The 12,781-nt window shown below is 33.4% G+C and overlaps 1 long non-coding RNA gene across 1 annotated transcript; it reads right to left on the bottom strand.

Annotated features, from left to right (window-relative positions):
* Positions 1 to 7,573: 7,573 nt before the first annotated feature.
* LOC114913918 (uncharacterized) lies at positions 7,574 to 8,821 on the bottom strand. Its single transcript, XR_003800047.2, has 2 exons — positions 8,044 to 8,821; positions 7,574 to 7,894 (listed from the first exon to the last, which is right to left on the bottom strand). It is a non-coding gene; the product is annotated as an uncharacterized lncRNA (long non-coding RNA).
* Between the last annotated feature and the right edge of the window lie 3,960 nt (positions 8,822 to 12,781).

Genomic DNA, 12,781 nt, shown 5'->3' with positions numbered 1-12,781 from the left:
ATACCAGCTATCGAAGTTGGATTCGATGAGCTTGTCGCTATCCAACAGTGAATGGAGGGATAGTGTGTTGGCCATAACTGAAAAAAATATAAGTCTATTAGTATATGAATTATTTTTAATTCTAAAGATATGGACTTTAGTCTAAAAATTTTTCTTCTATTTTTACGAATTGGTAGCCTCTACCTCCAACTTGAAGAATTACACTAATTTCTTAGCGGGTACTAGAATCTACATAGACTGCATTCAGACTCAAGTGTGGCTCGACTAATCCTAGTGCATCCATGAGTAGGTTCATAATCAATTATTTCTTCAAACAACTTCTAACAATTAGATTTTGCCCCAGGCATCCCTTCAGCAGGCGTGTGGTGCCTCCACTGAAAATCTTGGTTAGGTCCAATCATTAATATGACACATCAAGTGCATCCAACAAACAGATGTCTAGGCCTAAGTGTGGCTCAACCAACCTAAGTATTGATCTAAAGGTACATCATGATGGTCATATGATAAATGATAATTTCAATACATAATAAATACCAAATGCATGGCACCTCCAATGCCTATTTAGAATATTAGACTCATTATCATGTACCTTAATGGGAGGCTATGACCAAGTTATCTCATAACTTTATCATTTTATGGACCTAATAATTTAGAGAATTTGATTTTATTGATCTGAGAATAAGAGAAGAAGTCAACCTGCAAGCTGCAAATCCTCTCACTGACTTCATCAAGTCATGTAGGAGATTAGACACAAGCTGGTCTAAAGATACCTAAATCAGTCATACTAATTCACCTTAATGGCATGGGTCTGCACAAATCGACTAGTGACTTAAACAAAACATAATCTACTATGTTGGCCAGGTAAGTGAGATCAGTGGAGGGTTGTGTCCTTAACTAATCGTAGATACATCTAGGTAAATAGCTTTCAATTAAAAATCACTTGATCGAATCTGCTAAACTTATCTTAGACACCAACTGGTTAATTATTTCGATTTGGTCTATCAGAAGATTCGGGCTCAATCACGGAGCCACCATTATGGTTCATTTATTAGGGTCAAACATATAGATTTGATCAAACTTCAACTATTAAGATTGATTTAGAGAAATACTGACCTAATTTAATTCAATACTTGATTAGATTTAATCAATTTCTCTACTTAGTCTATATATGTTTCTAATCCTAGATCTAACCCATTAGAAGGATCTGATTCAAGCTAACCCTTTACCCATTGATTTATGTGGTGTCTTAATGATCTTCAATTCTCAAATCTAGATCATTCAAAACTTAATTCAAAATTAAGTATGTGAAATGTGTGTTTCAGTCTGTAAAACTATTCTATCAGAATTTCAGATGAAGCATACCATATATTTCAATTCATAAAAATAAATTTTTATAATATGTTTAACAATTAAACATGCATAGGTATTGATCTAAATTTTATACATACATCTCATGTATCATGATAACTTTTAGATCAATACCGATTACATCTTATGTAATATACTATTCAGATTTAAAATAATTTTATATTTGATTTTTATCTTATTGTAATGAGTCATAAATTATTTTAGATTTAATCTAAATATATTTATGATCAAAATAATTCATAAAAATCTGTTCTCTTTTCTTCTTCATAAAACTGGATCATAATGACATCCCCTATATATTATAAGAGAATCCATCGAATATACAAAAGAGAGATTAATTTCTTCGATCTCTTATAATCGGATAATTTGGAGATCTCATCAATCTGAGTACTAGGCTACTAAGATCTATAATTTAATTTTATATATAATCACATCAACATACAATTATTGACAAAATAGTTTATGTCATGAATATGTCTTTGATCTTATTAATTATTTTTTCATCTAATCTAATTAGATTTGATGCATCATATAGATCATATCAGATCTGAAATATATCTTATACTAATTATAAAATATTAATTTTTGATTTGATATCATATAAAAAATTAATTAGATGCAAATATGAATGCATAAAGATTAAATTTTTGGTTAAATCTATTTTCATATAGTACTGAATTTTATTAGTGTTCAGATCTAAATATCCATCGAAATGGATCTAATTTAAATCTAAAATAAGTCATACTTCTTAATGAAAATAATAATATTAAAATTTTGTTAAAATAAATTTAAAATAAATTTTAATTTACGTTGTTATTTCATCAAAAATTCAGCAACAGTGAAATTATGTTATAACAAACTTATAATAATCTTAATCAACCATTGATTAGGATCATCTAATCCAATCAAAATTAGATAAAAAATTTTATATAAATAGATTTAAATCAGATTTAATGTCTAACATAAAATCTTAATTATATATAATATATATATAATCTAAAAAAATTTAGTTATGCATATATATATCAAAGGCCTGCTTTGATACCAATTGAAGGGAAGAAAAATTGTTTCTCTTCAAATAGTCCAAGTTGCATCTTAAAATTTTTTACAAATCTATATGAATAAGGATCAAATCTTTATCTAGATAGAAGCAGAATAGGAGATCAAATCTTCAAAAATTTGGAATCAACTTTTACTGAGGCCTGGAAGTGCAGACCCTCTACTTCGCATGTACGCCAGACAAAGCAAGAAAGTAGAATGAACTCCGATCAAATCATCTTTGCAACTCAATCAAATGAGAGAGTAGAGATGCTGATGTGATGCCTCACACCAGCAAAGAGGATGCCCAAGATGGGTTCTACGGTAAGGAGAAAGGGGGCGGCCACAAGGGAGACACCAAGAGAGAAGGAAGGGCTTCTCTCTTCTCATGCCTCTCTCTCTTTCTCTCTTTTCTCAATCTGATTTGTTTGCTATTTGATTTCTATGCATCCATAGATAGAGATTCTCTCTATTTATAGATAATTTTCATGACCCATAAGTGTAGGACTCCTAATTCAAACATGCTTTGAATCAGTCCAATACTCATGAAAGAACTCCTACATGAGATAGAATTAGAACCACATAAGGCACCCATAATGCATCCATTCCCACACCCACATGGGACACCCACAACTAGCACCATTCCAAGTGCTGGTCGGCCCAAAAGAGAGGAAAATCTCAATGCAAGCAGGATTCCTAATATCTCATCCAAAATAGATCCAACTCGAATCCAATTCGAAGTGGTTCCTAATAATTTTGAAAAGCTGTCAATCCCAAACTCTTTAGAACTTTTACATCGAGTCTAACTTAGATTTTTAGATCTAATTAAGTCTAATTAATTTAGATCTATCTGAAATTAATTAGCACTTAAATCTATTCTCTCATATGCTCTATAGATCATATTCAGAAACTGTTCATCCCCAGGATTGAATTTGAACCTCATGTGTAGTGCTAGCTAGACATAGCCAACTCTTCAATTTCGTTTGATTCATAACTTAATTCTCAATCAAGTTAGTTTATATGTTCAATCAAGTCAAGTACTTCTAAATTAGACATATAAACATAGACCAATACCTTTTTATGGTGTCTGACTTGTGTGCGTGATTCTATTGGTTTAAACACTAAGTCGATAGCACAGAAATCGATTTCTGTACTAATCAAGATACCATCTAGCAATTAATGTCAACGTCCAGATAGATCGAATTATTACAAAAAAATATTTCAAAATCTATGCACATAGTTACCTTATAATTCATCCTTTTGATTTTGGATGCTTTAGAATGGTCTCAGATTAACTGTTAATCGAGATTGCTTCATCCACATTATATTTCAATCTTTCAAATTTATCTCATAGATTATTCTGATCAAGATTTTACTAAATTAAAATACAGTGATACATCAGCTCCAATAATCTGGAGAGGTTAATCTCATCTTGATCCATACACAGACTTTACAAATACTTGATTGTATCCAGTAGCCTTCCATCACTGTATTAAAAATTCAAATAGTCTGGCACTAAAGCATAATAAGTTGCTTGCAAGTTACTATAGTGATCTCAGGTCTGAAAGACACTTATATCTGTATGTTTCACGAGTAGTTCTTGATAGCAGAACATTCAGTAGGTGAGTCACTTGTTCAGTGACGATGTATTCCTATATCTCATTTGTATGCTGTACCAGTGTCACCACACTCCTTGATTAAGAGGACAACTAACCCATATAGCATACAATAAAATCCACTCGATAAACATCATCGTCCTGTAATGATGTATCATTTGATCGTGAACATGTTTAAGAACTATACGATAAATCTTCTCTTTATCGTTCACTAACATAGTTCTAAGGATTTCATCACAATACAAGAGTTCTAGAAGGAAGATGTAATTTTATGATGAAAAATGTCAGAATAATTTTTATTCATTTATTAGTAATTCATATACAAAGAAGAATTCAATCGTCACATGATTGCTTTTAGGACATAATTCCCAACAGGCATGGCCTAGTGTGTGGGGGTGCGCTGGGTGACTGCAAGCGCAGGGCCCAGTGCGGACATGCACGAGCCGATCCAAGTGGCATGAGTGGGGTGCTGTCCTCTTCACGCGATCCTTGTGTGGTACATGGATAGATGGCCATTTCACCATGCGCTTCATGTGGTTCATGATGGATCGAGCCATTTCCTGATGGGTTTCTTGTGCCTTACAGAGATTTCACATGGATCGATGTGCGATCGGGTGGATGAGTGAGCTTATGATCAAGATCTGATGGTTTAGAATGTGTTTGGATGCTATTCAGAGTCTAGTCTCTGATCGGAGCTCGAATTTAGGGTTTTAAGAGGCCTATGGCAACAAAACCGTGGGCATTAGAGGGTGAAGCCAAGAGAGACCTTGGCAGCCATCAGGAGAGTATTCGATGAGCACTGAGGGTGTGCAGCAGGCAGAACAGATGCAAGCAGAGCATCAAGGCAAAGCAAAGCATTAGGTAAAGTAGCTGTGGAGAGGTATGATATCGTGGTTTGCTCCACAGAAAGTTTCCAGGGGCATCGGGGACCTTGGTATTGATAAGCTTGTGAGAGGGACTCTTTGGGGGACTTTGAGATAGCTTTTGTGAGGGTAGCTTCTAGTTGAAAGAGGTTTGTGCATGGATAGTTGAGTGTGAGGATCTTCTATTGTACTTATTTTCTCTTTCATAGTAAAGCTTGCATACTCCATGGAGACAGTACTTGGGCTATTCTACGTACTTGATTATATGTATTCTATTTTATTTTCTTCTTTTTTTCTACTGCAATAAGTGGTATCAGATCCTGCCCAACAAGTGATATCATAGCTAGTGATACTGTGCATAACATACTTGTAGTTACTGTTTTAATCTGCTGAATTTGTTTCACTTACACTCACAATTCACAAATCATCATTGGTGCACAAAATTGCTTTAATATTTTAAAGAATCCAATTCACCTCCCTTTCTTATGTTGCCACATTGGGCAACAGATGGATCTTTGGGCATCCTTTCATAGATATATCCCTTCACTGTATGATCTATCGAATCATTAAGGGTTATGTCCTATGGACTCATCATCAGATCAAATGCATCAGATCATATGCATCTTGTTGCATCTTTTTGTGAGAACACATTTCTTCATATGAGAATTTCTCAAGGCATCCCCTAGTCATGTCTTGTGAAAAAAGAAAGAAAAAGTATCTGATCATGCTTCTACTTAAGATACTATATATGAGAGATAATTAAAGACATATTTGTAAAATTTAAGAGAGAAGAGAGAAATCAAAATAAAAATAAATTTTATATACCCTAAAATCCTAGTTATTTGGGTATCTAAAGTGAGGATTTTTGTTTTAAGTAGATTTGTTTGGTTAAGTATTCAATGTAGGACTATTCCTAAACGAGCATCAAAATTTTTTATTAAATATATTATACTAATAAACCAACAATATACATATTATTTGATTATTTTTAATAATTATATTTAAGATACAATCAAGCGATCTGATTGGAAAAATTAAAATTTTCTCAACCTACTCAATTAGAATCTCTCAAAAGAAAATTATAAAAAGATAGAAGAAGTTGGCAAAAGTAATGTTTTTATGTATCTTTTCCTTTCATTGATAATTATAAAATAAGATATATAGTCGTATTTATAAAGTTGAGGTCTGCCCTCATATAATTCAGTCGGATTCCTCTTATTCTTCTAATAGGACTTATTTTTCTAAAATAAGACTTGACTAGTAGAATTAAATTTGAAAAGTTAAAATTCTATAGAAGGTTGATTTCAACTTTTACATCAACCTTACTTTCTATTGCTCCACCTCATCTCGGTTTAGGAGGTATGTTTGATCAAACTCTTTCCCATAAAAAGAAATTTTAGTTTGACTAGCTCATTTTAGAGTCCAAATAGTAAAACTCAGGCCAATCACTAGCAGCATAGCTCCATTTGGGAAGCAACATCACATCTTAGATCTTGAAAAGATACTCGATTTCACCTAATGAGATCATTCTAATTAGAGATTGTATGACCAAGTTATAGCTTCTTGAAGTTTGTTATGTGATTCAGCTTCCTAATATAGTCGATCTCACTCTTGGACCCTATTGAGCTCAACTCATATTGGGCAAAATAGTCCCCATTGAGATTGATGGTCCTCTTGAATCATTAAGCAATTAATTTACATGTATTTCTTATGATTTATATTTGGGTTGTTCATGACCAAATTTGACCAAAATACTTGATAAATCAACAAAATAAATCTTAAATTTGATGAATTGGACTTGGATTAAGCTTTCAATCCAATTCGAGCATGAATCATACCTAGGTCAGCTAATCCTTTATCACAGCCTTGCCTATATATAGAGATATTTGTTGACGAAAAGATAACTAGTTCAAGTTCATCTATGATCACTGATATTTTATTTCTATTTGGAGAGTCTTTCTTGAGGAAAGGAGGGAGAACCAAATTTCACATGCTTCATTAAGTGAAGTAAGATGTTGAAGTACATGTGAAATGGCAGACAGGGAGATAAGAAGGCCACAGATGAGGGAGGGGGTTATAGGAAAGAAATGAAGCGTGAATAGGTTGGAAGAAAACAAGAGCTTCCAAGGGATAAAATGCGGAGAGAATGAAGCAACAACAATTTAATGATTTCGAGCCTGTTTCATGAAGATTATGTTGGTGCGTTCCATTGAAATGATCTAACAAATGACTAGTACCAACGTATTCACGATTGCTTTTTTTGTTTGCTAGCTGATTCTGCGTCCTTCCATGAGCTCACAAAAGTTCAAAGTGGGACTGTTGGTTTGAATGTTGCAAGCAGGAAGGATTGCCTTTAGGATTCAATAGGTGAATGGGCATTAACCTATAATATGATCAATGTTCGCAGGTAATGAGTCATGTGAAACAAAATAGTGATGAATTTTATTGACCTCTTCGTCCCTGGAGAGAAATGGCAAGTGAAGCATCATATAGATCCTTAGTCCATAGTCATGCATTTTGTCCAAGCTCGCTATCAAGCCAATAAGATCTATCTTGATGAATCATACATTCCTACCAGTAGAATTCCAAAAATAGCTGGAAACCATTGCATACCTAGTAATAGATAAATATTTCCATGTTGAAACAAAATAAATCAGGAAAGATGTGCGGGCCAAATGGACCTAAATATATGTTAAAAACTGATGAAAATTATTATAGTTTTATTCTTTTGATAAATGATATGTTCCAATAGAGTAAATTGGACCTTATAGAGTAATTGAACTTTGAAACTTCCCACATCAATATAGTTTCAGTAAATATGTTTTCAAATTGCTTGTTAACACCTTTTCTAAATGCAGGGCCACCAAAATGTTTACTCAAGTGGTTGCCTTCAATAATGGTGTTCGGAATTGCATCACACGTTCGGTTGATCTTCTTTCTTACTGACCACCTTCTTCTCAAATGCCAGCAATTTGGTGACGCCACTTCTTATGAGCACCACTATCTTTGCTACAAGAGCCATAAAGATACACTATTAAGTAAAATGAAGCAATAAAGAACCTCTTTCACAAACCAAATAAGATTACATGGCATCTACTATCATTCTTTTGTAAAATGAGAATGAAAATGTGGAGAGTCAAGGGAGACAAAACATGCACCTAGGATTGTCCTCACGGTTCATGAAGCCATCTTTCAATCATATCTTCCTTGACTCTCCAAATCCTCAAATGTTTACTTCTCCAAATGCAGTTTGAGTTCCTTCAAACATCATTATGATCACAAATATACAGAATTTGGCTTTGTAGAAACGAGATTTCGGATGTACATGTACACTGAAGAAAGATCAAACTTAAATAGAATATTTAATAAGACACCAGCAAAAGCCTGTTTATTAAAGTTTCTAGCCCAATGACTTGTCAATATGATCCAATATTCCTCAATCTCATAACATATATGGCAACATCAAACTCTTGATCAGACACGCAGACCCATATGAGCTTTTGGAAATGGTTCTTCACCCTGTCGTCTCCGTAGACCAGTTGAGCAAGGGCGGTCTTACCCAGTCCTCCCATCCCAACTATGGCAAGGACTGTAACCTTCTTATTCGCACGCTGATCGAGTAACAACCCCAAAGCACAGATTTGATTGCTTCCAATGCTCTCTTAACCTTTGCCCGCCTTTCGTCAATGCTCCGCATCGATCCGAACTGCTCAAGGGCATAGTCCGCCAATTTCTTCCCCACAGGTGAGAGAAAATTTTCAGCCATGTCTCTTCATGGGTTTGAAGTGTTTCTCCTGCATGCCGATGAATGATGGTTCTCCTTCCCTCATCCTCCTGCCCAATCTAATGATCGGTGAAGAAAATTATTTGTTTAGTTGAATGCCGGATGTTGACCTGGACGAGCAACGTGGAACGCATCTTACCCACACCACGAAAAGACACAGAAATATCTTGCGTTGTTATTAGGGATGACAAAATAAATCTGGCTCAATGCATATACATTCTATTTAAATTTAATCAAATTTAAAAAATAAAATTTGATTAAATTTAAATTTAAATTTAAATAAAATTAAAATATTTAAATTTATATTTAAATATATATATTTATAATTTTATTTTAATAATTTTATTTTAATTAATAATATGTATAAAATTATTTTGATTGTTTATATATTTTATATTGAATTGTAATTCTATTTCTATGTTTGATTTCTATAAATCTGGACTTATAAATGATGCTGCATGTTGAATTGATAACTCTATTTTGATTGATAATATGCATAAAATTATTTTAGTTGTTTATTTTTTTCGGTATGAGATGGATATAGGATGGATATGGATTGGATATGGGAAAATGAATTATTCATGGATATCTCTGAATCCATTAGATATGGGAATATGTATCTCTTTTCTTATCTAATAAGATCGGATATCGGATAAGATTTGAGTATAGAATAGTAAATTGGGATTTGAAAATAGATAGTATAATATTCGATCCAAATTTTATCTATTACCATCCCAATGCGTTGTGCTGCCAAAAGTTTTTTTAAAATTTTTAGCCCAAGTCAATCACCCATCTTTTACAAAAAGACACAGTTTGTATCTTCCGAGGGAAAGAATAAATTTCCTTAATCTACCCTTACATAGCATAATGGCCGCTTTCAAATATGTGTAAACAGTAAATGAAGGAATCCGGAGTGCTTTGAGGCAATTTGAGATCCATGCAAGATGCATAATCCAACCGTCAATGTTGCGAAAGAAGGCCGAGCATTTTTTTGCACGAAAGAATGATTATTGTTGTTTTATAAAGTGAACCATTAGATCTTATTTTGCATGAATTTCAAAGTACTTCATTTCTTCAGCTTTAAATGTTGTGCAAAATATGATTCAGAGATTCATCCTGTGAACGAAGAACGATCATTCTTCGGCGCAATAGATACGACCCAAACCCTTAAAAGACACAATGCAAACGTATACAAAATTAGCAACATAACTAAGCTAATGGTAGATGACAGCTAGCTTTAGTTGGCTATAATTTTTTTTCAGAAGTAGTTGGCCAAACGCTGCAAGCTATATTAGAGAGTTGCGTCATCACCTCAGCCTATTGGCTGAGCGGCTGGTGTAATTGACTATAGACTTCAATAAACACAAGTCGGTCCCTCAATTCAAACTATAGATTTGTTCTTTTTCCCATAAAATAGAAACTTCCTTCCGTGAAGATACTTACCAATTTATCAAAATTTTTAAAATTAAGTATGCAATAAATCATATTTTCAAGGGTACAAATAGATTTTTCCCAGACCAATTTTACTTTGCATGTTCACATGCATACTTATTTTTTTAAAAAGTCATTGTTTACATGCATGTCCTTTTTATCATGTTCTTTCGAGTTTTTAAGCCTTTTAAGTATAAAGAACAGTGTTATCCTTTGGCAAATTTTTTTCTGAAAATTTTAATATTTGTGTATATTATATTCTCACATAAATATTTTAAAGTTATTAGTGCAAAAGAGTTGCACCTTGATTGTCACAGTGAAGACAAACAAGCAAAGAAGGGGACACATCAAGATAACTGAGAAGATAAATAAGCCATTGAATTTTGAAAGTTGTCGAAGCATTAGATAAATATTCTGCTTCAAGTGAGGGACGAGAAACATGGATTGTTTCTTAGATTTCCAAGAGATGGGACTAATGCCAAGAAAGACACAATAAACCTCTGAGTGAACATTGGAATGCTGGGCGGCTAGTCTGGTTTAAATCACAAAACGCATGTAACTGAAAAGAGATGGAGGATGTTGTGAGATACAACCTAAGAAGAAGGGGGGATGAATTAGATTTTTCAAAAGCTTTTACTCATTAAAATAAATATATGCATTTTTAGGATAAGTTAATGTGTAAACAGTGAAATCAATGAGTTATAATGCTAAAATTTAAAGCAAAAAAGTAAATGATTGAAATATAAAATCACACACATATAAATAATCAAATTTATAGTGGTTTAGTGTCAAGATCAATACCTGCATTCACTCTCCAAGTAACTTTTTTGAAAATTTTACTATAATCAGCAAATTACAACAAGATTATTTTTTGAATTTACCATCTGAATTCAGTTGGTTTTGTAGGCTCACCCATCAAAATCTATCCTCAAGCCAATCCTAAGCTTATACAAATCTAATTTAAGGCTTGGATAGGCCTAAACCCCAAGTTTCAATCTCAATTAAAACTTAAATACATAGGAATTTGAGATGAAAAAATTTAAACACCAATACAAACTCCTTAATGAGCTGATGTTGTGTTTTTGGTGCACAAGATGAGGAGCAGGGAAGCCTTTTCAATGAATGCTCTCTTCTTTCTCTTGAGACAAACTTGATTGCACTGAAAGAAGAGTGGTTGGAGTGGAATAACTCTCCTTAGAAACTCACTAAACAGATTTTTCAAGTGTATATCAATTATTTTCTTGTATATTTTGAGTTTTCTTAAATTTACTTATTTTAATAATGGCTTAGACACCCTCTAATGCAAGTTAGTATGATTAAAAATGAGTTCATAGCCCTTGCAATATGAGAAATAACCATTTGAAGCTTTCTGAATAAATTCTGCACCTTTTGAAAACTAGCCATTAGGGCTGTCAGTACCTATAGAGTTGACTCAAGCAGATCTAGAGTTGACTCAGGGTCCTCTCGAATCAGCTCGAGCACAGTGTCCAGAAAATAGCTTCTCTGTCTTTTCTAAGAGAGCCGACTCGAGCTCTATTAGAGTCAACTCGAAGTCTATGTCGGTGTCAGTCTGTATATCAGAGTTGACTCATCTTGTGCTTAAGTCGACTCAAGGTCTGTGCCAAATACGAAATCTGTGCTGGAGTCGACTTTAATCCTCAAGGAGTCAACTCCAACCCTTGTCCTTTTGAAAAATTCATGGCTTAACCTTTTGACCCTTCTTTCTTTGAATCTCAAGATGAAAACTTTGAGCTACCTTGAAATATAGATCTAGCTTTCTAAAACTTCTCCTTGAACACTCAAATATTTCACTAGTACCAATTATATATATATATATATCCAAAAATTTTGTTACTCATCAAAATCAAATTTAGGATCAATAAAGGAAGAGACGATAAGACCCTACGTAGAATTGGACTTGAGGTAGCATGATACTCGAAGTGCCAACTTGCATATGAGGCTCATGCAGCTTGCACAAGAGTTGGCTTAATGTTTGCACAGCACAAATGATATGAGAATGCATAGTGATAAGGTAGATGAGGCAGCCTACTAGGCGGCGATATGTATTGGGTTGAAAGGGCCACAAACATAATTATGTCGAAGATAAATTTTATCCTCTATGTGCTAATTAAAATAAGCAATAACTCAACAATATCAAATCCTGCGAATATAAATCAAACCAAGTATAAATATATCAAATTTGTGTTGTGAATCTTTCACTATATAAAATAATGAGATTACTGTAGGTCTTTTCAAAATTAACTAGAGACAAATATATCTTCAAGATTAAATCTTGGTTTTCATAAAAATATTTATCATCAATAAAATGGATTTTAATGATAAACAAGAACAAAAGATAAATCTCACCAAATATAAGTATTTGAAATAATTTGTGAAAAAGACTTTTCAAAGATCAGAACCACTCAATTTGTAGCTCTCGATGCTACAAATAACATACTGAAAGTTTATCAAAATTAGAGTAGAATCAACCATCCAATCGTTCGATAAAGAAGCTGAACCTTTTTTTTTTCTTTTCCCCATTGTGCCGCCCTTCTTGTTTTTACACTTCCGCACACCTTTCTTGCACTACCATAGATTTCCACGCCGCTCCTTTTAACGTGCGAGGTTAGAGTCTCACTCAAACTTTACCTCCCATTCTTTTCTTTTATGTTTAGGTTGGG

The sequence above is a fragment of the Elaeis guineensis genome, chromosome 1 (genome assembly GCF_000442705.2).
Source record: "Elaeis guineensis isolate ETL-2024a chromosome 1, EG11, whole genome shotgun sequence".
In the NCBI taxonomy this organism is placed as follows: Eukaryota; Viridiplantae; Streptophyta; class Magnoliopsida; order Arecales; family Arecaceae; genus Elaeis; species Elaeis guineensis.
This window is presented reverse-complemented; position numbering and strand designations above follow the sequence as displayed.